We start from the raw sequence: 26,458 nt of genomic DNA on the forward strand, positions 1-26,458 counted from the left end.
CACGGTCTGGCAGGAAGAGAATATTGTGTTGAACAACACTGCAGCCAACAGATGGTTTTTCACAAACCCGCACACAGCTCTCTATCACTGTGCCCCCTCTATTCACCATATTCACATGTTACTATTTATTCATAATGTTACATATTAATTCATTACTCTTTATTAATACAATGGTGAAATCAGATCCCTTTATTGGCTATGAGTTTGTTGACTGTGATGTTCTCTATTTTTCAGGGAAAAGAAAACAAACCACGGATTTCTTTCTTTTCTGACGCATTTCTTTGTATGATGACCACACAGCTGAGTGTATATCTTAATGAACCATCCTTCTCCAAAATGTGGTAGTGGGAATGAAGAACTGCTGATCTACAGTACCCAAGTGAGTAAGTACCTGATACAAAGTACCTTTTTACAGAGCCACACAGAGTCTGTTCACGGCCTCTGTGCAAAAGCTGCCTTGCAATTTAGGGGAGTAAGTTATGCTTAGGGATTGGTTGGAGTTGTTTTCTAATAGTATTATATACTTTTTCTCCTTGCTGTTCCTACCTTCTGTTATTAATAGATCAATACATAATTCTGTGATAACCATTTATATCTCTAAAGGACTTTATCTGCCTCCAACCTGTGTAGCAGCCAAGCACATGGCATGCTATCTATCGTATTCAGAGGGTACTGCTGGTAATTGATAAACACCCTGCAACTCCATGGTTATGGGGATGTGGACTTCTTGTCAGTGGTCCAAATATACGTTCTTTGGTCCCATGGGAATGTCTCCGAAGAAAAAAATGTTCTTTGGGTTTTGTTCCACATGGTGTTGGAAATCATGAAGTTTACTTTCAATTAGTTTAGCACAGATTATTCAAAAGGTTGCTGAGATCATCTGTAGTTTTTCATTGATTTCAACAGGTTATGGATCCTCCTAAATCAAACCCCAGTGACTTACACAACCTTGAAAGGTTTCTGTAAATTATAGCATCGTAGGGAGGAAACACTTAACTCCTACTGTAGGGCTTTATATCTGATTTATTTACCCTCTCTGGAGAGTCAGATAAGTACAATGACTTTCATTTGCTCTTTCAAACAAGAGAGATCCCAAACTTTGAATTGTTTTGTTTTTTACATACTTCTGATAATGACAGCCAACATTTTTAAACCTGCTTATGTCTCGTGCCTCTTCTCTGATAAACACTATCTGTTGTGTAATAAGGATCTTGGACAAATTCTCTTCTGTTGACCTGGGTCCACTTGTGAGCCACTGCTATGGGCAGCACAGCTTTCAGTACCATTGGGTTGCTCGTACTTTTGATTTGACTTACATTGAGAATTTGGCCATGGCCTGTAAACAGAGAGTTGCTATTAGCATTTACTCATTCTGCCTTGTGGCTGTGATGTCCTCTCCTGGCATAAAGCCGCAACTCTTTTGCCTTCTGCATTGGAATCATCATCTAAAATGTGTTGCTGTCCATGTGAGCACTTCCACGACCACTTGGAATTCAGGTCTTTGGAATGGTTCTTAGGTATTTCCTTATTTCATGTCTTTGTGATGAAATATGGGACCTTGATTGTAGTTATCAGTTTATAGCCATTCTTTAGCTGTCGAGGTGCTTGTATTTCTCAAGTTAGGTGGAGAAAGTTGGTTGCATGGTAGAGATTTGCTGAGTATATGGGGCAATGTTTCAGAAGAATCAGCAATGGAAGATGGGATCTGTGTGTTCAGAGCATTTCAGAACAAGAATGGCTGCTCTCTCATGATACTAATGGAAATTCTAAGAAACAAATACATTGGGTAATTCTTCAGAAACACACCATTCATAACAGTGGTTCCATGTCCCTTTCTTCTTATATGAGGTTTAAGGACAGAAAATACCAAAAAATGGTGGACAACTTAGTTCCAAATATATAATGGAATGTAAAATCTGTTCCTATAATGTAGTGCTGTTTTAGAAAGCTTATTAACATTTTATATAGTGTACAGTGTATGAAAGTAATGGTCCAATTATTTATGTGGCAAGACATCCCTAAAAATGTTCATATCCATTCTGAATGTTTTAATAAGGTACTAAAAAATACCATAATCCTCCAACACTAATGCTTTTCTTGGTAACAGTCCTCAATTATATCCATACTACAGTTTACTTTAACATCCTCATTAAACCTACTTTTTCATGTTTTAAGCAAGTAGTGTTATTGCAGCTAAATGACACCATTAAATCATATATGATTTCTAAACATCCACTCTCACAGTGAGAACTTTAGCAACATAATGGCAAATGACACAGACATGCTGCAGATATTTCTCTATGTGCTAATATATACTAAATATCTACAGCTATCTATGTGCTAGTATAGAGTGTATATTATGTAGTTGTATGTATGTATGTATGCATGATAATGTGTCTCTGAGAGGCGTATTTATCCAGTGAAATGAGTAAATTCTGGATTTGGCCAGTTTGGGCCACGTATTGGATTCAGGGCATTTTTGTGTGATAAACACAAAGATGTGTTTTGGTGGAAGTATCCATACAATCTCCAGCAGCAGCAGTCTAATTTCATTGGAAATGTGTGATCTTCTCTGGTCAAACACGGGAAAGCTTTACATGTTTAAAAGTGAATACCATTTTAAAAACAGTATTTACAAGTTAATTAGATGACATTACTATGGTCTTCAAGATCCACAGATTAAGTGTACTGAATAGCAGAAGTGCAGACATCAAACAGATATGGACCCACCTCCAGCAGGTGATGTCCAACCCTCATTTTTACTCCCCAGCTCCATACAACTCTCCCATTTTTCAGATGTCTGCTGTTTTCATTCGGACTCTTATGAATTCAGCTTCTAGCACTATAGGGTGTGTTGATTGATTTGGATGCTAATCCAAATGTGAGGCAGCTGTTACACCCACTGGCTTCAGTAAAGTTAATCCAACCCATAAAAGCCCTGTAAAAAGCCAGACAGTTACATTGCAGTGTGGGAGGGATTTCCTGTGGCAAGGTGCTCACAGTGCGGGGTATCACCCTTCTGTCCATCATTTCCATGCTGTGCTGGGCCAAAAAGGTGGGAGGTATTGATAGCCATGCTCAAAATCTGATTTGTTCATATGAATGTTGTGTAGAGCGATGGTTGTGATGTTATTAAAGACTCATAGCCGTAGGGGACAGCTTATACAAGGTTATTACACCTCCTAGTCATAAGTCAGCCCCGGCCACTTCCCAGCGATGGACGGCAGGATTCCTGCATCTCCAGAAAAAGGCCCTGTGATTACCACCAGCTAATTATCACTATCTGTCTCTCTACAGGACATGAGCATATCTGCGAGCATGGTCCTTTTCACTCCATCTAAATACATGAGCATTCATGTGAGCACATATTAACTGCCAAACACAATATTGAACACAGAATTTGTTTCTTCATTTAATATATGCAACAGAATTAAATTAAACCTTACCATAAGCAGGGCAGACTTTACTTATTAATCCTCCCAAGAGCAACTGTAATTATTTTTGCCAGCACTAATTTCATTTGCATACGTATTGTTAAATTGCAAATCACAGTGAACCAAGAAGAGTTTCTGTATGCTCAGTTAAATTGAGCAGTGCTGCTTGAGTACATGGACTGTAGTAGCTAAAGTGCTAATTTTAAGGGGGAAAAAAAGCAGTAACATGCAACATAAAAAGGCAAATGAACATCTCTGAGTGTTTTCTGTTCTCTCTGTTGTTTGCAAGAAATTTCCAGAGAGAGATTGCTGCCCAGACATGGCTTGAACCGCTGGGTTTGTCCTACAGAGCACGGCTGAGTGTGGCTCAGCACACTGGCCAAGCCCATAAGGAACCATCACAAAGCATGGGTGTCCCCCTCCTGCCCTGCTGGAGTTCTGCAATAGCAGTGAAACATTCAGGCAATCTTCTGGAGAGAACTGAGTGCTAAATTAACATTAATCTGCATGAACACCAATTTGGAGATCCTTCCTGTAGAACGAGCTCTCTAATAACCCCACTTATTAGGTGTCCTGCTTTTATTTTTTTTATTTGCCCTTCAGCTGCAACTGAAAAATAAATGTTACAGGAGTTTGTCTTGCATTCTGTCCTTGTTTTCTGGTTTGCACTTATACACAGCACACGGCTGTCAGACAGAAGATGTGAGCAGATATTTTTCTTGGGCTAGTTCCCATTACAATCTATTACAAAGCTTTGTTCTGTCTCTTTATTTCTTGTTGCAAATGATTGTTTTGGCCTGGGCTGAGGCAGAGTGCCTTTTTCCTGTTGGCAGCAGTTATTGTTGGAAGCCAAAAATTAAAGATTTGGCATAAGAAATCTCAGATAGTTTTTTCTTTCTCTCTTGTTTCAAGACTTAGTGTCAGTTTTAGCATTCAAAATGATCAGATGTGTGCTTAGAGGCTGTTGGATGGGACATTGTGGACTTTGGATTTGCCTTATGCTATGCAATCTTTCATCATTTTTGTTGGGAATTGCTGAGAGAATTAATTTGTGTTAGATGATAAAGGGACAGTTCATGAAGAAGGTAGGCCGAGTCCTGCCTGTTTGTCTAGGCTAGCAGCAGTGCAAAGCCAGCTGTGAGAGTTGGACTTCTTTCCTTCCTTTCAGTGGACCCATGAGACTCACCTGCATGTCTCTTCAGCTTTCCTGATGATCTGTTTGACAATGAGCACTTAGCCCAAAGATGGCTTAAAGCAATTAGGAGGATAAAAAACAAACTGCCATGTGCTGAAATGAAGATGACTTGGGTTTGCCATTGCAGTGTGCATAGCAATGCATTACTTTTGCAAAGTACCCAAATGCATCCCTGTGAGACTGTTAAACTGAGATAATTTAACCTTGAAAAATTATGAAAACAGACATGTTAATAAAGGAAAAGTTGCCAAGAAGTAGGGAGGAGAAGGAGAACGTGGCAGTATCTCAAAGCCACAGCTGGGAACTGCACAAAGCTTTTGTCCTCCTCAACAGAGTGAAATAAATTGGTTTTATTAAAGGAAATCTGTTTGTTTTTTCCGTAGGAGGGCTCAAAAGGCAGAGAACAATAAAAAAAGAAACGGTCAACATAATTTCTTAATGCATAGCATTTAAAACTGCCTCCTCTTTACAAATAACAAACTGAGGTAACATTCAGTTCTGCTGAGAGCAAGTCTGTAAGTCGCATCCTCAAAGATGTGCATGTAGTCTGAAATGATCCGACTGTTCTGTGTTTGAATCAGAGCTCTGCAGTGCAGTCCAACCATCTCAGCTTCAGACTGACCTCTTATTTCCCAGGTTATTTCTGAGCAAGGTTTACCTGTTCCTTTCAGTTACTTACGTTGGATTTCTATAAGTTACTGAAAGCATTTAACTTATATGTGGTGTTTGCTTTTCTTGCTCAAAGAATAATGTTGCTAGTGAGCAAACAGCACAATTTTGTTTTTAATGCAAAGGGTATAAAGGAAAAGAATCCTTTGCTCCCTTGTCATATTTGTACTTTCTGTGAAGTGCTGTATGTCAGATTGACCTTGGGCTAGAATGGGGAATGCAGAGCAGTTATTAACAGTGTGGGCAACCATGTAATCTTTCATCAAGAAATAAAGAAGGAAAATAAAGTCCTTGGCTTAGTAGGGTTTTATAAACACATATTGCACAACTGCCCTCTGTAACTCTGCAGATAAAAGCAAGTAAGGAGGACATCTCACGGAAGGTTTTATAACCAAGCAAGAAAATGCTGTAAGAAATTATGTATGTCAAGTGAGAGGTGCATGTGCTTCCTCCAGCTCTGCCAGCAGCTGAACTGCAGACTGCTTGGGAGGAAGAGGATGAGGGATTGCCATTAAAAATACATTGGATTGCAAGGAAGCAGGAGAGTTGTCATGGGGACACAGGTTTATGAAAACCCACAGCCATGAGCAGCATCTCCTCCTATTCCCTGGCTGGTGATGGAGGTGTCGCTCAGCCCTTCAGGGGATTACAGAACAGGAATGGGAAGCCGTCCTTGCTCTGCTTGCCCCTTCCGCCCCTCCACACCGTGGTTTGCGGTAATGCTCAATACAATAATCACAGGTATTTGTTAGCATGATGGGAACTTCTGGAATGCTTTGTTTTAGCTCTCTAAGGCAAATATGAACATAATTTCTCATTGGATATCTTCTGCATGATCCATGCTGCATGAACTCTTTTATGAGCCCTGGGATGACAGTACCATTGCCAGTGTCTCCAGAGTATATTTAAAACTTGGTTCTTTCCAGAATCTCAAAGGTGAAATGAAGCATTGGAGCCATGTGGATTTTAAAGCACTGTTTCTTCTCCAGATCAACTGCAATGGAAGTGATGGAGAAAGAATCCATTAGCAGCAAACTTTGTGTCTGCCACTGCAGGAGATGGTGCTGGAGCTTTGCTGGACCCCTGCTGCTCTGTAGGGATCGCAATATGGGGTAAGAATGAGTTATTGTGTGCAGTTTCCCAGATCAGTAATCCTCAGCATTTGAATGCAGAACTCTTCCGTTGGTTTTATCAGTTCTGAACTTGCTCACAAGAGAAAGCTGCTGCATAGGGTACTTGTATCACATTCAGTCCCACAACGTAACCTTCTTTCTTTGGAAATGTGAGGGATGGACTTTTCAGTCCCTTCCACTTTTGCATGGAATAGCAATATTTTGCCTTTGCTTTCTGCAGCAAAAGATGCTATAAGACTGCAGATGTCTTCAGCCCCACTGCAGAAAGCAGTTGACAAAGAGATGTCCCAGTCTGTAGCACAACCTCTGAGTGAACGGCATAGTTTGTGCTGCACTTCCTGCGAGTGGAATTCTTTCTTTCTGGATTTTGAATCAGAAAGACGTGCTTTAGTTGCATGTGTTGGGTTTTTTTATTTTTCTTTTATTTATTTTTAATTTTTGACTAACTTTAATACTAAAATATGAGGCAAATGTACTGAATGTTTATAGATTTATACATCTATTGTCTTGTGTCTTTGACTATATGGTCAATGAGTTGGATGAGTTGTGCATGAATTTACTTCGAAATTTTGGCGAATAATGCAAACTTCATTGGAAAAAAGGAGCATCCCTTGAATCAAGGCCATGAAGATGAGCACTTGTAAAGGGGAAAAATACGGACAATTATTTTAATAGCCAAGCATTCAAAATAGGAGGGAGTGTAGGTTGGGTGTCAAAGGGTCATGCTGTTTGAGTCCACTGAGCAGTGAACTTGTAGCTGCTCCATGGACAGTGGAAGGCCCCAGCAATATGTTGGAAGAGCTTTCGGTACTAACTTTATCACATCAATTTGCTCAAAGCAAAAGGTTTCAGGTCTGTTATTTAATTAAATATATCTCCTTCTGTGTTTCTACATGTAAAGCAAATTCCAAACTTAAAAAAAAAAAAAATAACTTTAATCTTGTCCCAGAGCTCTAAATGGTTTCTAGAGCCTCTGTCTTTTAAGTATTGTGACACTGGGGAACCAATTAAAACATCATTAACTGATGTGTTTGAATGGCTCCAACAGAGCCTTGGTGTGGGACGTGAAGATTGGCTGAGAGCAGCTGAGGTCTGAAGGAAAAGAGGAGTTAAATGCTGATGTAGAGTGCTGAGTTCCCCTTGCTATGTTCCCTTGCTTGGCTTCTTACGGATCTGGCTTCAGAGGTGTTCAGACACGTGAAGAAGTACATGGAAAACCCAGCTCCTTCTGAACACAAAGGAAGCCAATTTGTGCCTTAAGCTCTTATGCATTTCAGGTGTTTAAGTGCTTATATTCATGGGCTGCTGGCACTATGAGAGGTTTGCCTGCACTCATCTGCCCCACACGACTGGCTGCTCTCAAGCAAACGTCCGATAATCTGAATTGCTTTGGCTGTACAGCCCATGTGCAGTTGAGCATTTTATTCCCACAGCAGTTTGCTGAGTGGAGATTTGTTCTCATTCTGCTCCATGGAGGTCTCAGCGCTCTCTCCTCTTTTTTACCCTGTTTGCATGCAAAAGATATTTCATAGATAAGGTGATATGTCCTGAGCTGCTTGTGGGGATCTCTGCAATAAGCAGAGCCATGCCGTGGCATCGCATTGCTCACAGTGACAGTGTAGCAAAATTTTCCCTGACAAAGGAGCCGGACATTGTGCCTGGAGCAATTGTCCCAAGAATCACTAAATACATACTCAAGCACTGTGGGCATTGCTTCAACCATGAGCTGCAGCTTGAGTCCTGTTCTGAAGAGGGCACAAGAAGGCTCTCACCGTAAGCAAACTGCTCCTCTGACAGCTCTTCCAGAGCCACAGTGCAAATGTGCCCTCCTCGAGGTGCTTGGAACCTCCACCAGCCATAGAGCAGCTATGGAGGAGGCTGTAGTGTTTGGTCACAGTGATTTAGTCCTCCCACAGTAAAACAGAAGGTCTTTTAAAAAAAGAAAAGCCTTTGATCTGGCTGAAAGCTTTGATGGTTTGAATCCGTGGTGCCTCCAGATGAGAGGTTGCATGTGTATCTGCTCTGTTTATTACTCCAGAAGGTGCAAAAGCCCTTTTTACTTCTTAAATTGGAGTGTAAATGACAGATAGGGTGCATCTTCTGTTGGCAGGCCAACATAATCCAACAGGAGCCTGAGTTTAACTGGCATACAGATTCCACCCACAGTGAGCCCTTCATCACACAGCATCCCTTCTCCATCTGCTCCCGAGGGAGGGGATGGCTCAGCGGGCACTGCTTTGCTGTGCTGCTCAGTGCTGCAGGGGGTTGGGCTTGGTATGCTCCATCATAGATGTTCCCCACTCACAGCAGGCAGAAGTCCTTTTCTTTTTTAACATGTGGGATTTAATAGAGGCTCAGAGACAGAATGCTGGCTACCTGCAGCTGTGGGAGCCCGGTCCTGATGGGGATTCCAGCATTTCCCAGTGGGAGCTCCAGATGCCCATACTGGGCTGCATACGGGTGGCATCTCGGTTATGTATGAACATGCAGGCTTCCATCTGCCAGCATGGCGTGCTGCCTGGTCAGCAGAAACCCTCTGCAGTTTTGCTCCCAAATATTGGGATTTCTAAGCCTCATTTACTCTCAGAATGGGATGATTTTGTCTGAGGAGTTTTTTTTGTGTGTCTGATTTCCTGCCCTGCTTGTGGTTTTTCTGGTTATTGCAGCACATTCAGATGTTATCACTTCCCAAGTTTAAATTGGTGATGAGTAGACTGAGGGATTTCCTCCCACCTGTTGCACTGTTAGGAAGAGCAGATGTTGGTAAATTCCAGGAATATAATTCTAGAATGGGATTCTTCATTTCTTTGCGTATTTCAGTTTTCTGAGAAATGAAGTCAGTGCGATTCCTGATGATCCAAGTACTTACACAGGAAAAGGATGCCATTAAGCAACCCGGTGCCCCGAGACTGCGTGGTCTTAATTGTAAATACAAACTAATTTCTCTGATGGCAATGGAAGAACCGTGCAGTAATTGCAGTGGGCCAAGAGGAAATATTACTGCTAAGTGCAAAGCTGTAAAACTGTCCCAAGTATTATTTTTCATACCATAGAACCTCTTATACTCCATTCAGGAACAGAGAAGCCGAATGCCCCAAGGTAATTTAATCGCATATCCCAGGAAACAGAAATCTTATTTTTCTCTGTATGCAAATAGCATTTCTATTACAGCAAAGAGAAATGTCTTTTGTTGGTTTTATTTCTTTTCGCTGATTCAGAAAACAGTTGTTATAATTGGACAATTGATGTAATTGCTTATGCAACTGTAGTAATTGCACATGCAAATAAGGGATGATTCTCACAGTTATAAAACTTCTGTGAGCAGTTACAGTGCATTCTGGTGTTGTTTGGGCACTTAATTGTATGAGTGTTTTGCACCGCGGAGTTCCATGCAGCGTCCTACCTGCTTATTTATTTGGTAACAATGCTGTTACCTAAACGCAGAGTGTATTTTTTACAAGGTAAGCAATAAAAATAATCAGTTCACTATAATATTCAGGGCTGAGAAAACATTATTTCTAAACTGCAGTGCATTTGATTTTATGGGCAGAAAAAGAAACCTCTGCTAAAGGTGAAACCTCATTTAAGCTCCAGTCGTTTTGCAGCAATCGAGGCACAGAGTGCTTTGCCCACTCCTGAAGGAAACACGCTGAGCAATTGCTCAGTGTGTTTTTTAAACCTGTTGTTGCTAATGATAGAATTTAAGTTCTAATAATCTTTTTTTCTCTGCCTTCTTTACCTCTTTCCAGTTTTCTTGGGATGGAGAGGCATGGTCTGAGGACAGGTGGAGGCCATGAGTCAGTGAGTGCTGTGACACTTTGCAGCCACAGAACTGCAGTGCAATGGAGCTGCCTTCACCCAGGTGAGATATCAATGCTTCTTAATTGCTCCTCGAGCCCCTTTCTCTCCTCTCCTTCAGTGTCTGGCAGAGGGTACTGGCTGTGTGCTTTGTTGGTGCCAGGCTTTCTGGGGAACTGGTGGGACCAGACCAAAAAAGTGGTACAGATATATTTAATTTAGTGCTTTTATTGACTTCTGCTATTCTAGAGCTGGTGCGATTTGAAGCTCCATGTCAGCTTATCAAGGAGACTCTGAATTGATGAGGCAGTGAAATCTCAAATCAGGCTGTGGAAATAGAGCACAAAAGCTGGTCTTGGAGCTGGGTGGTGACACCTGTGCCTGAAGGGCCAGCAGGTTGCAGCATGCTGCAGGGAAGATCTCCTGCTGCAAATAGGGATGGCTGCAGGAAGGAAGGAATTGCCCAAGGTGCAGCAGGGCTGTGTGTGAAGCTGGGACAACTGCACAACCCTCAGGGCATCATAGAATCATAGACTGGCCTGGGTTGAAAAGGACCACAATTCTCATCTCGTTCCAACCCCCTGCTATGTGCAGGGTCGCCAACCAGCAGAGCAGGCTGCCCAGAGCCACATCCAGCCTGACCTTGAATGCCTCCAGGGATGGGGCATCCACAGCCTCCTTGGGCAACCTGTTCAGTGTATCACCACCCCCTAAGTGGAAAACTTCCTCCTCATGTCCAACCTAAACCTCCCCTGTCTCAGTTTGAAACCATTCTCTCTGGCCCTAATAGCATCCTTCTGTTTAGTTCTGCCAAGGTGTTTGTGTGTGCATACCCATATGCATGTATGCACTATCGAATGCAGAGTGCACCTGGCCACGTTTTGGTGAAAATTTGATTTATCATTTAATTGCATACCATATCTGGACTAAGAAATTATTTGCTGTTAACTACAAAAAAATGTTATTTTGTTCTGAAACTAGGGGATCTTTTTCTCTTTTTCCCTTCTTGGCCAGACTAGTTCTGTTCTCTGTGCAAAGATGTCACCAAGATTTACTCCATGCTCCAAATAACATCCTACCAACCCTAGCTGTAAATCCAGTGTTGGGGTCACATTCCACCCTGGGGACTAAATCTGACCATTCATACAATGATTGCAGCCCTGGGGGTTTCTGTTCAAGTTCTCAACTATTAATGTGTGAAACGTTAAAAAAAATGACCCTCATACCAACACTATTGCTTTCCTTTGACTACAGGCGGTAAAGGGTAGAAGTATAAATTTCCTTACATATGGAAAAGCTGGAGGGTGTAAAAGTCAAGTCCTTCTAAAAGGCTTATTAGGATAAAAGAATTTAAAGTATCCCCTGGGCAGAGGAAGACTAACTTAAAATCTATAGGCCAAATTCTCAGCAGCAAGGATCAATAAAGATCCACTGAAGCATAGAGAATGTATTTATTTATATATATCAAGTAAACATCTGCTCCTATATATGTTTAAAGTACTTAAGCTAGAAGGATACTTGGTAAGATTAAAAGTATCTTATTTTCAACAACAATTTGAGAAAAGTAATAACCAGGATAAAAGAAACTCTTTCCCATTCTTAAGTTTATGGCATCAGAAATTCACCTTTTAGAGTGAGCCATCATTTTTATTCTTCTGATGCTCTGACCACTTGGTGCCATGGATAGCTCTGTGATTGCTCTGAGGAAGAGGAGAGCCTACTTTTTTTCTCACATGTAAAGCCTACATGTAAAGCCTTCTTCCTGGTTCAAACAACATCTTCCTAATCATAGGAAAATTACTGGGACTCTTCTGGGGCAGCACTTAAAACGAATAGAGGAAATCTGATTCCAAAAACTGTGCTTCCTCATAAATTGCTGTGTACACAGGGTGGTTTCTGTATCAAACAACTGTATGAGTTTCTGCTTTGGGAATGTATTAGCGCTGGGATGCTGCCAGTACCTGGATTATCTGGGTTTTTGGCGTGATGCAGTCTGGCAAGTCATACTTTGAAGCAGTGCTGTGCAAACAGCAGAGGTGCACAGAGCCCAGACAGGGGCGTTTGCTTGGCACAGACATGGAGATGTTAGCTGGTGCTGACCTGAGCCAGGTGGGTGCCTCTTGGTTGGGTTTCAGCAATGCCCTGCCACCATCTGGATGAGGACAGCCGGTGGCACTTCCATGCCCCGTTTGGAGCAAGCGGCTGTATCTGCTGACAGGGCCCATGCACCTGTCCTTGCTCTCAGCACAGTGTGGTTTCGGGGCTGCCCGGTACACATGAGCTCACTGGTAGCATCCTGGCAGGCCCAGCCACAGCCTCCTGGTTCTGCACACCTGGCTGCCCACCCACTGCACTGCCATGGCAGGAGCTCCCTCCCCTTGCCTTGTTTTCGCATCCTGTATGTGTTCTAATTGCCCTTTCTGCATTTCAAATTCATGCAGATGAGGTGGATGCCATTTTGGAGCCATGCAAATGGTAAAACAAGTGCTCAGGTAGAAGAGAAGTTTTTAACTGGAGAGGAATCTACAGAGCTGTGGGTTGCTCAGTGGGGCAGTGCCCACATGCGGGGCAGTGGGGGGAGCTGGACGGACCATGTTGTGGTTCTGGTCATCCAGGCAGGGCACAGCTTTGTCTCTGTTAGTCCTTTGAGTCTGACTGGAAGGAGAAGGAAGCTGAAGAGCAGTATCACATGGAAGTTCTCTGCTTACGCATTGTGTGCAGGTACAGCAGGTGCTTCTGCATTATGGATATTAAAGTCTGTAAAGGGGCAAAATGAGAAAAGGTAGATTGGTAGCAGAAATCTCTTAAAGAAAGAAGATGGAGTGTTGGTGGTTTTAGTCAAGTTACAGAGGAGTTCAAATTATATTGTTCCAAATGTACAATGAACTGCTTATAGCTCAAATGAAAAAAATACATGTTTTTGCAGTAAATACAGATTTTTAAAGAAGAAGATAATTACAGCCCTAAGATCTTCATGGCATGGAACAATCTGTGTGTAATTATTCCTTGTGTGGTATCATAGCTCCTTCTCTGGCCTGCTGTGCTGTCCCATTTAATGCAAGGAAAGGATGCTGCAGTAAGATCTATTTGCAAAAAACCCAAAGATGATCCTTGTATTAAAACCAGTCCCCATATGGTGGCAGCCTTTTGAAAGATATGGGGAAAAAAAAACCCAAACCCTTCAATTTAATGCTTGTTTTAATACAGTCAGAAGAAAACATACATAAATTGGAATGGCTTCTCTTATTTCGATGGGGAAAAAACAGTAACCTGTAATTCACTTTCACAGGAACCTGTAAGAGATCGATGTAAAAGACTGCTAACAGCATTATTTCAAGTCTAGGCCTTACTTCAACAGTTGACTATTTTTAGTCATTCCCAAGTGCTTAAAATAGGCACAATCTTGGATGAGTAATACAGACCCTGCTTTGATCACCGGTGCTGGTGCATGAGGGTGGGCTGCGTGGAGGCTGTCAGAAGAGCTTGCTCCTCTCCTGTTCTGCTCCCATTCAGCCACCTCCCATGTACAGTGCTCGGTAGAGCCCCTGCCAGCAGAGGAGTGATGGGCACTGTGCTCCCTGCTCCCCTCTGTTGGCTGCTGCAGCAGAGGATGTGTGCATCGATGCAGAGAGAGCAGCAGGCAAAACCTGTTTGCCAAAGATTTAAATGGTAAACTCTAAAGCATCTCTGGGAAATGTGGGCTAATTCCTTTAGCTGCTCATTAGACTTGGCTTGTTTCTCCTTAGAGTGTCTGGTTGCTGAAGAAAAGCTGTTTTCTGGGGAGCTTTGCCATCACCAGATCTGCTGGGTGCTTCTACATGGCTGGTTGACAAACACTGCTGGGATCCAGAGAGGCTTTCCACTTTCTTCGGATGGATGTGGTACAGGGAAGCCGATTTTTCTCTTCTCTTTGTTGGTGCACAGCAATGTTGGAAGGCAGGAGGAGACCCTGACACTGTGTGCTGCAGGAAAGTGCATCCTTTCTGGCATCCAAGTGAAAATGTCAGCTTTTGAATGCAGGTTTGGAAGTGCTGTTGTTAGATACCCTTTTGTCTTTCTTATTGCTCAGAGTAGGACTGCTGCTCTGCCCTGCAATGACCTGTTTCTGCAATATTTTCTGCCCAAGCAATAATAAAACCAGAGAGAGAGAGGGAGAAATGTAGGCAGTGATAAATGCATTTTAGCAGCACAGATGGTATCTGTGGCATCAGATCCCTTTCCAAGGCCTCTTGTCCTGCAGCTTGCCCACCAGGAGTCCCTCTAGGTGGGATCCCCACCCCTCTGTGCTGGGTGCTCCCACACTCATTGGACTCCAGCTGCTATTTCTGCTGAGCATAGGGTACCCTTCATTTCCCTGGCAAGGGGCACGTTTTCCTTGTGAGCTCTCCACGCTTTGTTCATGCAAATGAAATCATTTTATTCTGACGGAGGGCTCTGAGCTGCAGCCAGCTTATTGTTTTAGAAATAAAGATATTAGTATGCAAATGACTCTGGAAGGTGTTTCTTCTCATTAGAGAATGGAGATCATTTGATAAAGGGTGCAGTGCTCTTCATCAGTAAAAAGGCTCAGCAAATTTGTCTTGTCTCAACAGCATTCTAACTACAAGACCGATCGGATAATGCAGAAAAGAAAGCACAGGAGACAAATGGTTTATGACACTCCGGTTACCTTTACTGTGCAAGGTGGGCGTGAAATTTTTTATGGTGAGACAAAAAAGATGATGGGCAATTAACTACAAACTCTTGCAGCAGGTTTATCATATGCTCGGCTCATCCATCTGTGTCTCAGTCTCCGGTGGACTCATGAGTTTCATCAAGAAAACCATTTTCAAACCAGCAGACCAAAACAGATCGTTTTCGACTCCCAGCCTCATCGAGGCTTTGCAGTAGTTTTGCCTCGTGTTTACGATTTATGGATGCAACAGAAACACAGAGCAGACAGGAGTGGTCCAGAGATCTCGCCATTGCAGGGTACGTGCTTTCAAACACTGCTCATTCAGGTATCGGCTCTGCAATACTTGAATAACTTTATTCGGGTTAATTCCATTCAATCCTTCAGGGTGAGATGTTAAACATGGGATGTAACTGCATTTAAATTCCAGCTTCTATCCTGTGATGAGTGGTAGAATTGGTTCAGGGAATTAGGGGAGAAAAGATGAGCTGGCGGTTAAAGCTCTACATTGGTGCTGAAAGCATTGGGGGCCCCTTTGTTCTCCTGCTGCAGACTGTGACCTTCAGTGAATCGCTGGGTCAGCGGTAGTCGCCTTTATTTCCTTATCTGTTTGTACCAAAGCTGTTAATATTTGTCTATTGCCCTTCACAATATTATGCCAACGTACATCTTACTGAAGACCTTTAAGAATTAATCTTATTTGCTTATATGGTAATTAGTTATGTAGTCTTGCCAGATTTGGTAAAAACAACAACAACAACAAAACTAAAATCAAAACCAAAAACCAAGCAAGAAATAGATTTTCAGACTGCAGGGTAATTATTTCTATGCTATGAATTCTCAAGTCCCTCTTCTTTTCGATCTCTCCATCCAGCCGCTTCTTCACAAGAGATCGCGCTGGGGAGGGAATCAATACAGCCAGAGCCCTGGGACTAATCCGGGGAGATGTCACGCAGCCCTGACGTGATGTCTCTGTCTTTTCTCCCTGAAAAACATGGGGGGAGGGAGGGGGGTGATGCTAAACCTATCACATCCTGATAACTCTAATAAGTGTAATAGAAAATGAGGCAAAACAGAACAATCCCCAGCCTGACATGGGCCTTACTGGTGCAGGCAGACAAGCAGCTGTTGATTTTGTTATAAAAGTTATTTATTTCCAGCTCTCCTCTTCCGTGCCATTCTCTGTTTTGATTATATGAAGATGAATGTTTCTTGAAGGAAACAGTCCTTAATTTTTGAGATGGAAGTAAATATCTTATTGCTTTAATGTTAAGTGTTGACATAATGATATCCAACCCTATGAGGCTTAAGGGGGGAAAATGCTTCCTTTACCTTTCATTCCCTTTACCTTTCATTCCCTTGCCACTCAACAGTGCTGAAGAAAGTGAAGTGCTGAAGAAAGATATAGGCCTTGTGGTCTTTCCTGACAGTCAATAAATTGGAGTTTTGTCAGGCCAAAGAGATGCCATAAAGAGGGCAGATTAAAAGAGATTAGTTCTGCCAAGTAGCCTGAGAAGAGAATTTAGTGCTGCTGTGGCCACAGGCAGAGCCAGCACCATGTGGTCAAGGGCAGGGAGAGCCATGTGCTACTCCTGTGGGGCTCCTGCACTGCTGCAATAGCACTGTCTGGGCTGGAGGGGAGGCGAAGGGGAGGGTGAGAGGCACTTGGGCTCAGTTTTCCATCTCTGCTACATTTTGCAAGAAGCACACCTCTGATTTCTGCATTCCCTTTGCTCTGGTTGGTGGTTGCTATTGCTGTTGAAGTTGTATAATTGAACACAGAGGCAAAACAGTCACTTAAAATGTTTTTAGTATCCACTCAATGCAGTGGGGCTATTGCACAGTGATGCATGTGCCAGCGTTCACATTGGTGGAACTTCAAAACAAAAGGCAAAATTTGCACAGGGAACGGTCCTCAGAGTGCCTGTGGGGTGCCCCCAAGACCAAGGCATGGGGCGTGAAGGCAGGGAGAGGAGGTGGAGAGCTGGTCAGAAGCATTGGACTAAACTGACTTTAGTCCAAGGCATCCAGAGCTGCAGAAGACTGTTGTGGTACCACTGAATATTTGGATACCTTAGAAAAAACAAATACAAAATTCAAATTTACCTTCTGACAGGTCTGAAAACGTAGCAAGTACAGGCATCATCCCAGGGCTTGTGTTGGCTGACAGAGAGTTGTTAATTCTGGTGTTCATGGCTCAAAGCATCCCCTGCCTTCAAACAGCAGCATGGCTGAGTGCACCATGAGAATACACAGGTAGCACTGTCAGAGAAGGTGTGGCTGGAAACAGGAATAAAGCAGGGGTGTGTGTTTTGGAAAGGGAGAGCTTTTACCAAAGAAGCTGGAGAGGGACAGAGGGGTTTTGCTGACACAACCATGACCGTGTGCTTCAGCTCCTGAAGAGCAGAGTAGTGTTAGTCCTTTTCTTCAGACCAGAAGGCAAAGAGCCAGGATAGAGCTATTTCATGGCACACAGGAAGACAGAATGTGTCTTTATTGCCCGTGCTGTCTCACAGAAGGACAGCAAGACACCAGAATTTGATGGTCAAGAATGCCTTCTATTAAACACGAAAAAGATCAGTGTGTCTGAGTGTATAAAAAGTAGAGTTAAATGTACCTGTTTAATAATCTAGCCTTGGTTTGTCACAGGTTAAATTACTTGGGATGTGTTTTTCCTTGGTTTTAACAGCAATTTCTAGTTTCCAGTATAGATGCAGACGTTCTGTAAGTCTGTACAATTTGTCAGTGCAAATACGACGTTCCTGTTGCCACCAAATGTTTCCTCTTAAACCCTAGAAAATCCCTTTTTATGTTATTTAACAAAAGGAGATAAGGTGAGGACAAGGAGTTTAAATGCTTGGAGTTAATAAAATAGATATAAATGTCAGAATCTAAATAGAAATGTCAGTATCTAACCCATCATTTTAAAAATCCGCTGTATATTTCTAGAATTACTTTGAAATATTTTAAGATAGAAGATATAAAAGGAAGAATATTGCATCCATGAAGATGATTCAATAACACACCTTTCCTTGTGATTTTATTTGCCCGTGGAGGAACTATTCTACAGAGAATAGCTCATCCAAAAGCTTATTTTTTCTACTTGATAAAAAGGACATTGGTTTACTTCCAGAGATTGAATGTTCTGGCCCCATTTGTTTCACTTGAGAGAATTAAATGCAAAATAAGTAGGGAGAAAAGCTCGGTAATAGTAAGATACATGACATATTTGTTTTATGTATATCTTGCCTGCTTACCAAAGCCTTCAAATGGTCCACTCAAATTTATCTTAATGTTAAAGTCGATGCTTTTTCATTCATAAATGATTATATGCGCAAAACCGCTGACACAAAACAAAATACAGAAGGTTAATTCCTCCCTGTGAAAGCCTGTCTGGAAATGTGAATCCTGTAATTTACTTTGCGAAATAGTAATGCAGGGGTTGTATTTCATTTGTGAAGCGTGCTGCGCATGGGGACTGCTATGCAAGAGTAGTATTCCCAAGCACCACCACCATAAAGTGATAACAGACATCTTTCCAGTAAGTAATTGAATGCCACATGCCCATTGGTGATGGAGCTGAGAATGCAAACGTGAAACCATAGGAACTGTTTGCAAAGGTTTGTGAGGTTGCCTTGCTCTACTTCAAAGCCTTGGTCTTTGAGCAGTCATCCCATCCTCGAGCGATCAAGTGAATCTCTTGAAGTAATTAATTACTGGTTAATTGCCAGGCAGGTTACTGTCCTGTATAATAAAATTCCTGGAGATTTTGCTTGCTGTAATAAGGTCCTGGATTTTTGTCGGTGTTTGTGTTAAGTCTGAACAACCTAAGGTAGGTCCACAGCTTACATTGGTGCACCGATCTCAAAGAAGTGCTCATAAATCTTTAAAAATCATCATCTGGCACTGCTTCAGTGAATGAAGGGAATGAAATGAAAATCCTGAAATTAGTTTTTTGGGAAGCTTAATTATAATAACTGCTAATACAAAGTGCTAGGAGATAAGACCTGTACGTAACAAAAACAATTAGAAGGCTGCAAGACAAACTCTTCTTTTGAAGCAGTCACCTCTGAGAAATGAGTCTTTCCCATCAAATATCCAATAGAATTTTAAATCGTTTTGCTGTGAAAGGCACTGTGTAGATTTCAGCTGGGCAAAGCATTTCAGTGTGATCCTAAGTTCTTTGTCAGCTTCGGCGTGTCACATGTGAGTTGCAAAAATACATATCAGCCAGAAAATGAATTGTGGGATTGACTGTGGCTCCAGCAGTAGGATTGCTTTTCATGAGTGAGTGAGCAGGGGCAACGTCTGAGATGTCAACAGCTGCAACACCGAGGGCATCCACTCCAAATGGGCACACAGGTTGTGGCTTTCCTCATTCGCATCCACTCCAAATGGGCACACTGATTGTGGCTTTCCTTAATCCGTTTTCACTAACCACATCCTGCCCAAGGATGTGTAAGCACAGGTGCTAGCCATTGCTCAGAGGCTGCTTGTATTACCACTTACCTTGTAAATTCCCATAACATCCCCAAAGTAAGTTGTGAGACAGTAGTCAGTATTAAATAGTTCATATAATGCTGTAGGAATTCTGACATCTGACTGTGGCAGAGTATGGCTATAACAGCACAATTTGTTGAAGCTGGCTGCTGTGTACTGATCTCACTGTCTGCAATACTTCAACTTGCTGGTCACTGGATTTCCTGTTTGACTGCGCCAACACTGCAAATATGATACTAATGATTTTGGCTTTGTTAGTTGTTCTGTACAATCTCCGAAAACTTGCTTTATGTGACAAAACTTGGTTGTGTGGCAGAAAAAAAAAAAAGAAAAGAAAAGAAAAAAAAAAAACAGTTTGCCAAACTTCTCCTGAATGCAGGTACTGCATCCTGTCTTTGGGATCAAGGTCATCATGTGCCATGCTGAATGCCATGCATGAGCCTGGCTCCAGCTCTGCTGACAAAGCGTGATTCCTCCAGTGATGGAGCATTGGGCAGATGGAGGCCCTGGGGTCTGCCTGGAGGAGAGCTAGAGCTCAGAGTGCAGAAATATTAACGCCAAGTCTGGTTATTTTTCAAATCTGAGCTCAGCTTGTAGATACACTTGGATATTTTAAAAGCTTAAATTAGCATTCAAAGACCTGCTGGCAATTTTGGGTCCAGATTTTGGTCTTACTGCCTTTGTGAAAAGTAAGAATGTTTAAGTAGAAATTGGCACTGCAAACAGGACAGATTTTAGCTTGTTTAAGCTGAATTTCTAGAATTGCTTTGCTCTTCTTCAGGTTGTGTGAGCTTCCAAGTTGGAGTTTTGTCTGGGGGAGTAATGCATCCTCTGGGCACTGCAGGTTGAAGAATATCACCAGCTCAGCTCTGGGCAATTTCCATGGTGAAGTCACGAATCTGCTCTGATTGAAGTCCAGTTCTGCATCACTTCCCTCAGTCTGGGGCTTTATCGCAGGTACCCTCATCTGTGGCAGTTTGGATAGAGCCAGGGTGCTTTGTGTGCATTACACCAGCCTTTCCAGCAATTACTGGCCACACATTAGCATCTTTTTGCTGGGCTGATGAAGGACGGCTTGTGGCACTGGCAGCCAGATGGACTTGCTGCAGTCTCTATGCTGAAATTCTGCTGTGTTTCTTTTCTTTTCTGTTACATTTATTTACTACTTCTCTATTCTGTATTTGATCTTGGAAACAAGGTAAACCTTCACTAGCAAAACCAAATGGCTCAAGCAGAAAAGAAATGTTGGAATTTTGTAACACATCACATAAAAAAAATTGCAAGTTGAAGTTTTTGCACTCTCCTTTGCATCTTTCCTTTTCAGATTTTACTGCAAGTGTAAAAGTGGAGCAGAGACCTGTGGGCTTTGCATTCCGAGGCCTGGCTTTGGAACAGATAAGTGCATGCTTGGTTGGCTTCAGGAAACCAACAGAATGACTTGTAGGCATCTGCAAAGTTTTTGAGTGACTTCCACAAATGTTTATGCTTATTAAGGACTGGAAGTTATTCTCTGCACTGTAATCACTTATGAATACACTTAAATTAACACTTGCGGCTCTCTGTAGTAATATTGGCTGCGTAGGACACTATTTGCAGATTCAGGGCACAAGTTTCTGGGGTAAATTTTTATTTTGATGTTCCTTTCACGCTCTTAAGCTTTCAGAAGATTACAGAAATCTGGCCAGACCACAGCTAAAATGAGCAAAGCGTAGAGCCATTCCGTTTGATGTTCGTGACAAAAAGACTGGGAAGAGCAAAAATATGAAAAATCAATACTTCGAAATCTCTGTCTTTCACAAAAGATTTAAGAACAACCTCCTCCCTGCATCTTCGTTTGAGCTTTTGCTGAAAGATGTAGTTTTCAGAGAAGCTATTTCCAAGAGGAGGGTGCGGAAGGAGCTGGAAGAACAATGAGCAATTTACACAGTTGTTCTGCACAGCGTTGTGTGGCTCCAAAGGCCAGGGGGAAGGCAGCAGAAAGACAGGCATTCCTTTCTCCCTGCAAAGGCTACTGACTCCCATTGCATGAAACATAGCCAGCTTTTATTTAAATTGATATATTTGTTTGATCTTTAGGATTGTGGACTTCACTCTGACAGCCCATGAGATGTGGTAACCAGAGCTCTGCTTCTAATTTCTGTAACATTTAATTAAAAGGAATGAAGAGAGGATTTTCTTGCCCTCTGAAGTCACTGTGTCTTGCACTCATCTCTCTCTCTTTTTTTTTTTTTTTTTTTATTTTTCAGTGACCAGTAACCTTGCAAGAAAAATCAGCAAGCAGACATTCCATTACAATAGGAACAAATGGTAAACGATAGCATTAAAGGTAACTTTCCATTACTTTTGGTGATGTGAACCAGAACTACTTTTAAATAATGACTGGCACCAGCAAATAAAAACAGAAATATGTATCAAAGAATGAACTGTAATTGCTCTGATTTCGCTGAGCACTGAGACCTCCTATAGGAGAGAAATGTGATTTTGAACATGGAAATAAAAACAGGAGTTCATTTCAGGGAAGTCCCGGTGCTTTTGCAGAAGTTTTCTCCCTAGCTTCCTGCAAAACTGGGTTACTACACTTGCTTATTGTCAGGGCGTAATTACTTCAAATGGAATTAGAGATTAAAAGTGCACATCCAACACTGCACCCTTCACCTTCCCCTGTCCCTTCCATGCAACTATGGGGCTGGGAGCATTTCCTCCATGAAAACTTGGTGGAAATATCTTGAATGTGCCAATGTCTGGGAAGGGAACATCATATTTTCAGCATTTCTTCTGAGCTTCTGAGCTACTCCATGCCACCAAGGATGGAGCCAACCACTGACACTGCTGCCAAAACAATGAATTCTTTCATCAGCTCCTAAGTGCCATCTGTGCTCACGTGTCATACGGCCTCAGCACTCCATGTTCAGCCCTAACGTGCTTGGCTATTTGCAGTGCATCAGACTCAATAGGCTGGGAATGAGTCATGTTTACTTGCGTTTTGTTTTTGCTGTGTAGAATTCTCTTTCACTAGAAGAACTTCAGCTCTGAGACAAACAGCTGTTGCTGACACACTTTAATTAAAATGGAAGGCTGGCTTGAAGATTTCTTTCATTTTAATACGCAACAATAACAAGATGGAAGTGAAAAAGCACAGATAAGTTGGGAGGAGAAGGGAGAAATAAATGCTGTCTGTACTACTAAAAAATTGCCTCTACGTTAATTCTTGGAGACAAATTCAATTTCACTGGCTTCAGAATCCAGGCAGGTTACTTTGGAAAATGTCCTACCTGAGAAATTCTTTGAAAGTGCAGATCCATGGGAAGTGCTCTTGTAATTACTGTTATGTTGTCGCCTCTACACTGGAGCATGGGACTGTGTTCACATCATCATTCATCATGCTGCGAGTTCAATAGTGTCTCCATGTTAATTAAAGACTATTTTTAGTTACCTCAAGGTTGTTTTATTTTTTCTTCCACTGATGTCTATAATAAACGAGATGTGAATCAAAATAAAGCCATTCCCATATTTTAAGTCTTGTTTTTCCATTTCTCCTTAGAAGTGGAAATCTCGTACTGGCTTTAAGTCCAATAGTGTGATGCTGTTGGAGACGGATTTTATGGGACTCCAATATAGTAGTTCCTTTCTATGAACGTCCCAGAGATATTTTACATGTTCTATTCTGTGCTTTATTCCATTTTTCCACATTTGCAACTGTCTGGTTCTTAGTCTGCCACACTCCCTATCTAGAAATATATTCTTTAAGCTTGTGGATGAGGGCCTAGTCCTCAGAAAAAAGAGGGCTGCACATTGAGTTAGGAGCAGTTGTAGCAGCACTGAATTGTAAGAATTCAGAACTATGGGATGTGAAGGGAGTTGGATTGCCTTTGTATTCTGGGGGGAAAAAATGTATCTTGCGAACTCCGGTATTAGCAGGAATTTAAAGCATTTGTGCGATGTGACTACAGAAGCTATTTCCATAAACGATCAATGACCTCTTATAACTCAAACAGTATTGAAGCCAAGCAGCATCACTAGAGACTTTCAAAAAGGTCAGCAATAAGCAATTAAGATAATGTAATCCCAGCTGACCCACTAGAATCAATACCTATGCAAGAAAATTTTGGGGAAATTTATTTGAATGGTCTCCTTTTATGACCACTCCAGTTCCACAGCAAGCTTCCTGGCTCCTTTCCAGCCTGTGTTTGCAGAAAGTCCCAATGTGGCATAATGGAGTCGATTTCTCCCACTGAACTGAATGCAGAGGGCTCAGCCCCAGGGGTCTGGAGGTAGGACCAGATGCAGAAGAAAAGCAGTGGTGAGTACTGCCCTGTGCCCCCATGTCCTCTTCCATTGTTGTGAGCTGAAATGTCCACTGAGAAGTGCACACAATGCTTCCATAGGGTTGACCATAACGTTATGTGGTCTAGAACTGCTTTTTTTTGTTTTCCTTACAGCTGCTATGTGGGGAGCTAGTGCTGGTGGAAACCTACTTCATAATGGGTGTTGTATGAATAATACAAAGCTGTTGTAAATGCACTGGATGAATATAAATGTGCAGTTTTTGAAAGTTTCTTGATCAAAAGAGCTTATCCATAAACCATTGCAGAAGGGCTTTCATTGATTTAGTGGATAATACATAGGATTTATATAAATGTTGATATGTATATTTTGGTCTGAAGCCAAAGGTTTCTGCAAAACGCATTGTGAAACAGAACAAGCCCTCAGCTGCAGGCAGAAAACATATGATTTCCTAAAATGAGAGATTTAGTAATAAAAGCACTTAAATACAAAATAACTCTTCCTTTCATGTTAGAATAATAACGATAAAGACTTTAAAATAAAAATGGGTGCAGAAAGCAGCACAGTCTGTGAAAAAATGCTGCAGAAGTATTAATTATTTTTTAAGAAGTTCTTTACAAGAAGGTGTTTTTACATGCAAATACAAAAATGGAATGATATTCAAGGAGCTTAATTTCCTCCAATTCCTCACAAATTTCATGTTTTTTAAAGTAAGTGGTAACTGTGTCATAAAGTTGTGAGTCACAATGCTTTCCCTACAGCAGTTGTGTTTGGTGGCCAATGACCAGCAGTGCAGCAAGGACCGGTACCACCATGGTCAGAGAATGGAAGTGCCACATGAAACATCTGCCCAAATAGCATCCATTTATGCTCTGTAATCTTTGAGCCGTGATCCAGACGACTGATGATAATCCAGGACTAAATGTGTACCTTTTACACAACATTAACTGACTTTCTTCTAGCTTGTCAAACAGCTTAGGGATTTATTATGTGTTTATTGTATGCCTCACCAGTTTCTATCCAGGGGACTGCATATTTATTTGTAACTTCCATCTCTGAGCATTGAACTTTGCTTAACAAAGCATAATTAATCATGGATCTTTGTGCTACAAGGTTGCACATTTTGTGTGTTCTTTGAAACAGAGGGATGCAGGGGACCCAGATTGCCAACATGAGCACATCCGGAAATTGGCTGAGAGAACTGGAGATCCTCTGCTTTGGGTTTTGTTTATTTCTTTTGTTTTGCTTGGTTAGTTTTCTTCCTAACCTCTGTCTTTTTCTGGGCTACCAACTTGGTATCCCCTTGCAAACCAGGGTTAGCAGTGGCCTACAACAGAATTCACTGGTGTACTCATTTACATCATTTCTCCTGCAGAAGTCACTGTGAAGGCAGACATATGGACATATGGCATGCCTGCAAGAGCTGAGTAAGTTCCTGAAGGAAGTACTAAACAGAAAATCAGTGCATTGATGCTAATGCAAACACAGATACAGACTTTGGCTCCTTTACGGGTTGTCATAAACTGTAGTGATCGAATTATGCTGTTTCCTATCACTTTAATTAACTTTGGATCAGATTCTGCTGTGTTAGTTAAAAATAGCAGCTTTCACGAAAGCAGAGGTTGGAAATATTATTGTTGAAGCAATTTTGGATTAAAATGGCATTCATAAGTATTGAGAGAGAAGAATTTTGAAGTGCCTTTGTGCATCTCTGTGTAGAAAGGACAATCTCACTGTATGTGTCACATGTTTTAGACGTGCTGACACCCATGAGAAGAGCCCCCCTTAGGAGGATTCCAGTCCTGGGCAGCTGAGCAGAGAACTTGTGATGCTGTGGATAAGCTGAAATAACCACTCTGGCCAAGGCAAGCTTATCTAAATGAAAACCTGACTTGCAAACCCTTTGGAGCCTTTCCCATCACTACCACAAAAGCCCATATTTAAGAAAGAAAATGAAATGTTTCAGCTTTCCATTTCAAACGAGTGCGGTTATTTCAGTTCTAAAAAAAATTAGATGGCAGATTATTAAAAACTGCTGTGCAGCCCAAAAAGAGGACTTACAGCAAAATTCCATGTTACTCAAAAAAAAAAAAAAAAAAAAAACCCAAAAAAACAACAAACAAACAAACAAACAAACAAAAACCCATCCACACCTTTCTGGGATGAAGTGGTGGGAGTACCAATGAAGATGTGAAGTCTCAGTTTCCATTCTCCAGCAGCACAGCTGTGTGTTGAGTGCTGAGGCTGTACAGAGATCATGCACCATCGCTCCATTTAGCAATCTGTAAATCTGGATGGGATGCCCAGTGGGGACTCTGGCAGACATCAGCCCCCGGTGCTTTGGGGTAGCCCTACACAGTGTTGGGCTGATGGGGGAGAGCTGCGGGGTCACGTTTCCCCTGTGAGTCATGTCAGATTCATCTGGGGCAGAAATTGAGACTTGAGCACCCTATAAGTTTGCTGTAGCTCTGCCAAAAGTCTCCGGGCTTCATTTAGCCAACACTCTGAATTAATTTTCCTATTAAATGGAGGCTTTCTTAAAATATAGGGAGAAAATCTTTTTCGCTGATAAGATTGTTCTGTGAACCATTCCTAATGAGCTGCTGTGTCATTCCGTCATGCTTAGACTGCTCCCATATTAAGCATTCTAGTTTTCTACTTCCCATTAAGAATGTTTTATTTTAACTGGGACCTTCTTCAAATAAATTTCAAAAGCTGTTAGGAAAACATTTTATTTCTTTATTTAGATTCGCTTTTGTTCAGGTGGGTGGTG

General features: G+C 41.8%; 1 long non-coding RNA gene across 1 annotated transcript in view; it reads left to right on the forward strand.

Moving 5' to 3' along the window:
- LOC101750987 overlaps positions 1-22,917 on the forward strand; it is a 71,824-nt gene extending 48,907 nt beyond the window's left edge. Inside the window, exons 12-17 of the long non-coding RNA XR_001468613.4 lie at positions 235-383; positions 6,288-6,410; positions 10,181-10,293; positions 13,976-14,249; positions 14,822-14,912; positions 14,982-22,917. This is a non-coding gene — a long non-coding RNA (uncharacterized LOC101750987). The remainder of the gene's footprint in view (positions 1-234; positions 384-6,287; positions 6,411-10,180; positions 10,294-13,975; positions 14,250-14,821; positions 14,913-14,981) is intronic.
- Positions 22,918-26,458: the final 3,541 nt, after the last annotated feature.

The sequence above is a fragment of the Gallus gallus genome, chromosome 12, assembly GCF_016699485.2.
Source record: "Gallus gallus isolate bGalGal1 chromosome 12, bGalGal1.mat.broiler.GRCg7b, whole genome shotgun sequence".
NCBI classification, from domain to species: domain Eukaryota; kingdom Metazoa; phylum Chordata; class Aves; order Galliformes; family Phasianidae; genus Gallus; species Gallus gallus.